The following is a 5193-nucleotide window of genomic DNA, read 5'->3' as shown; positions in this document are numbered from 1 at the left end:
TGACCTATCCGGTGTTGCCCTGAGAACGAGATATGTGCAGCTCCCATCAGGATGTCGGCACATCGGGCGGCTTTGCTGGACTTGTTTTATCATTATCGAGGATGTCTTGTAGAACCGGGATACCGAGTCTGATCGAAATGTCTCGGGAGGAGATCTATTCCTTCGTTGACCGTGAGAGCTTGTCATGGGCTAAGTTGGGACACCCCTGCAGGGTTATGAACTTTCGAAAGCCGTGCCCGCGGTTATGGGCAGATGGGAATTTGTTAATGTCCGGTTGTAGAAAACCTGAAGTTGACCTTATTTAAAATGCATCAACTGCGTGTGTAACCATGATGGTCTCTTTCCGGCGGGGTCCGGAAAGTGAACACGGTGTTGGAGTTATGCTTGACGCTAGGATCACTTCTTGATCATAGTTGTTCGACCGTGCTTTGCCTTCTCTTCTCGCTCTCATTTGCGTATGTTAGCCACCATATATGCTAGTCGCTTGCTGCAGCTCCACCTCATACCTTTTACCCTTCCTATAAGCTTAAATAGTCTTGATCGCGAGGGTGCGAGATTGCTGAGTCCCCATGGCTCATAGATACTTCCAAAACCAGCTTGCAGGTGCCGATGATGCCATTCCAGGTGACGCAACCAAGCTTAGGAGGAGCTCGATGAAGATCTTGTCCTTTGTGTTGTTTTCATTCTAGTTGATCAGCAGTGGAGACCAGTTGGGGTCGATCGGGGATCTGTGTAGCATTTGGGATAGTCTTCTTTTATTTTGGCTCCGTAGTCGGGCCCTGATTGTATTTGGATGATGTAATGCTTTATTCATGTATTTGTGTGAAGTGGCGATTGTAAGCCAACTATGTATCTCTTTCCCTTATGTATTACATGGGTTGTGTGAAGATTACCTCACTTGCGACATATCTTTCAATGCGGTTATGCCTCTAAGTCATGCTTCGACACATGGGAGATATAGCCGCATCGAGAGCATTACAAGTTGGTATCAGAGCCTTCCCTGACCTTAGGAGCCCCCACTGCTTGATCGTTATTAGCAGTCATTGTTGACTCTAGAAAAATGTTTTGAGTCATTTAGGAATTATATATCGTAGAGTTTAGGAATTCTTTTTACTCCCCAGTCCCTTCATCGCTCTGGTAAGGCATCCTGACATAGAGTTTTGACTCTTCTCTTCTCAAATTTCACTAAAAAAAATTTAGGATCATGCGGGTATCTTGGAATCGTTCCGATGGTTTTGTGACGAGAACATTGTTCTTGGTGCCTCCTGTCTTTAGGGGTTGTGGCAGTGTCCCGGGAAGTTGAGCTCCGAGGTGTTGTCGTCACAATTTTATTGTTGCAGTTCTGGAATACCTGAGTTAGTTTCGCCGACATCGAAAATCTCTTTTATGCAGTTGTTGGTGAGATAACCTTGACGCCACCCAGTACTGGGGCGGGAGTTCGGGAGTATTGCCAGAACTCGTATAACGGATGCTTTTCGAAGGTTGAGGTAGACGATTTCCTAAGGTTTCTTGGTTATGTGTTGAAGGATGGATACAGCTGGATGTAGGATTTTCTAGTTTGGGTGAGATAGTATGCTTCCCCTGTATCCCCAACACCTGGTTGCATAACCGGGAAAATTTCGGGAGTTTATAAGTGGGAATTCAAGTAGCTCTTAGGATATCTTTCCGACAGATGTATGATTTGAAATTGGGGTTCGACGTCTAGTGGTCCGCCTATCCACGGTTGGTTTTATAGTGGTCTCGTTGTGTCTTAAAGAGTCCTTGGCTATGCCGACTCGGGGACGCTTCGTATGTCATGTGCACTGCCTTGTACATGATGGTGTTGTACGATTGAGCCCGTGTAGGCCCCACCACGAAAACTTCGGACGAAATCTCTATCATATGTTTGTTTTGGCTTATTCTGCAAGCCAATACTTTGTTTTGCTTTGAGTTGTGGTATTCGAGTTGCTTCGAAGTCAAATGTTGATTCCATACCTTTCCTAAATGGTGTTCTCATACTCCAAATCTTACCGATGCGTTTCTCTTCGAGATGATCCCATCTTTCTCCCCATCAGCAAGATCAATTATCATTTCTTCTCAACGGTGTTTGTTTCATCCATCTCCAAGTTGTCTTTGTTTTCCCACCCTCCCACCCCTTTTCTTCAAGGACTTAGATTTCTTAATCAAGTATCCTTTTATTCATGAGAATTCTCTCCATTCTTTTTTCCTTCATGTTTTTACCCGGTGTTTCTCATGAAGATGCTCTACAAGTTCATCATTATTCATTCTCTTTCTTCTCCGGTGGAACTAATTCAAGCTTTGTTGATCATATCCTTCCCTCGTTTCAAATGCCTTCTCGTACCGGTGCACCTCATAATATTTCATTTCTCGCTATTCATTTATTCCGGAGTGCTCAAGATATCTCGAAGATTCATGCTTACACTCTGCTTTCGTTCAAGCTCTTTCGAGGATGTTCCCTCATTCAAGTCATTTAATTCAACCGGTGCTTTCTCTCTTTTGAATCGTTCAACGGTGTTTCTTTTGAGTGGGCCCTAACCCACAGGTCTTTTCCCAGGATCTTATCTGACTCTTCTTATTTTACCGGAGCTATTCTCAAATCTTTCAAAGTGTGACGTAAGAATGAATCATCATCAGTCATATGTATTTCTCCAAGATCTTTCAAATTATTTTCATCGTTGGCTCAACCTTCCATTTTTCATCCCGGAGTATCTCAACAATTTGGTGGTTTTTTCTCATCATGTGAAGACCGAAGAAGATTTTTCTCCCAATCTTGTTCTTGTCTCTTCAAGACTCGTCATTCTAGCTTGTTGCCATCCTCTCATAGTTGTTTTTGGATTGTGAGAATTTTTTTTTCACCTATCCGGAGCAATTCAAGAGTCTTTTCAGTTTGATTCTCCGGAGCCCATCACCTCAGAAGTATTCATTCTCAGCTTTCAGCTCTCTTTCTCTAAATCTTACCGGTGTGTCATTCAATATTCTCTAATCAGTTTGTGATCCCTTCATTCACTTGTATCTAAATTCTCTCAAGTGTCCTCGTTCAGTTCATAATCCTTCCCGGTGTGTCTTCATGTCTTAATCGTTCTTTGCAATTCTTATGGTGGTTCGTTCAAGAGTTTTTCTTCCTTCGTGCATCATATCTATGCATTCGTGCTTTTCAAATTCTACCGGTGGATCGTTAAAGACTTTCTCAAGTTTGTGCTATATCTATCTTAATCCTTTCTACGAGAATAAGTAGTATGTCAAATTCGTTGCTTGTCAGCAATTAAATTGTTGAAGGATACACATAACATAATTCTTATTCTTGTTCCATTCAAGTGATTAATTCTTTTTCCGGAGTGGTTCAACATATCAATTATCGATTCGAGATGCTTTATCTATTCTTTCCTGGAGTCCCAAGTTCTCTCAATCATTTCACCACGCAGATTCATCTAAATCGTTACAAGGTTTCACCTCGTGTTTTCAACTTACTTTTTCTTCTCGTTATCCTTTTGTTACCGGAGTTCTTCACGGAGGTTCTACATGATGGTTCATCTATGATTTAATTCATTCTTGAAGTGTTCATCGAGATTCTTTTCTAAGAAGCTCAAGCTTTCTTCATATTGCAATTCGGAGTGCTATTCTTTCATGCATATCTTTTGAGGTGGTGTTATGTCTTTCTTGATAATTTCCCGTCGCGCTCCATGATTCACAAGTTATCAAGAATGAGATATTTTAAATCCATCAATCTCGCCATTCGAGTTATATTGGGTAATATTTTCACCTAAAGTCTTCCCTAAGGATTGTTGCTATTAATGGTGATAATATATGATCCAATTTCTTCATCTATCTTTCCCGGTGAAATTAGTTTCTCGTCTCCTTGTTGATATCAATCCAATCAAATCTTTTCCGTGAGTGGCAGTATTTCACCTCATAATTTTGAGTTGTCTTCCATAAGCCCACAATAAGCTTACTCTTTTCGTCGTTGGTTTTCCAACAATTCCGTTCGACACTTTTCCTAAGGATGCCTTTTCAAGCTCATTCGAGATAGAAGATCTTGTTTCCCTTCGTTCATTCCATTCCATTCTTTCTTTTCTCCCGGAGGCATTGTGTTGTTGCTCTCTTCAACCCATCTTCTTGTTTTGTTAGGATCGTGTTTTTCCTGGGTTTATCCATTTAACTGGAGTGTGTGCACGCTGCCCAAGTTCTTTCATTTTATCAAGTCTTGCATAACTTCTCAACCGGGGTGCTGCTCGAAGTTGTTCTTCCTTGTCCCTCTTTTCTAACGGAGTGTTTTCAACTTCGTTCGTCTCCATTGTATTCTTTCTTTCAATTTGTTTAACTTTTGAAAGGTTCTTTTTTTCACTCATGGGTCAAAGGAGCAAGTTAGCTTTACCTCTTTTTCTTTTCTTTTTTGTTGTCCCTCCGGTGCCATTCTTGATCTCGGGACGAGATCCTCTCGTAGTGGTGGAGAGTTGTAACGCCCTGAGACCGATGTGCCAGGTGTCCTCCAGTTATTCGTTGTTGTTGCGTTGTCATTGCTTGTGTGTCATGCATTGCATATCATGTCATCATGTGCATCGCATTTGCATTCATGTTCGTCTCATGCATCCGAGCATTTTCCCCGTTGTCCGTTATGCATTCCGGTGCTCCTATCTCCTCCGGTGGTCCATTCTGCCTTCATTCCGTGTGTGGGGGTCAAACGCTTCCGGATTGGACCGAGACTTCTCATGTGGCCTTGGTTTACTACCGGTAGACCGCCTGTCAAGTTCGTACCATTTGGACTTCGTTTGATGCTCCAACGGTTAACCGAGGGACCGAGAAGGCCTCGTGTGTGTTGCAGCCCAACACCCTTCCAAAGTGGCCCAAAACCCACCTAAACCTCTTCCATCATCTCGGTCGTTTGATCACGATCGCGTGGCCAAAAACCGCACCTCATTTGGACTCTCCTAGTTCCCTCTACCTATAAATATGTGCTCCCCTCCCGAAATTCGCGGATGAACCCTAGCCTTCTTCCACCTCCAGCCGCCGGACGTGTCCATCCCGGACCGGACGTGTCCGCACCACCGTCCACGGCAAATCCCGCGCCGCCACGTCACCCTCTCTCTCTCCTCCCGCCGCCGCAGCCCGCGGGGCCTGAGGCCGGCCCGCCCGAGCCGCGACCGGGCCCGAGCCCCCGCGCGTCGCCTGCCTCCTTGCCGTGCGCCCGAGGCACCC

The sequence above is a fragment of the Triticum dicoccoides genome, chromosome 2A (assembly GCF_002162155.2).
Source record: "Triticum dicoccoides isolate Atlit2015 ecotype Zavitan chromosome 2A, WEW_v2.0, whole genome shotgun sequence".
Lineage (NCBI taxonomy): Eukaryota > Viridiplantae > Streptophyta > Magnoliopsida > Poales > Poaceae > Triticum > Triticum dicoccoides.
This window is presented reverse-complemented; position numbering follows the sequence as displayed.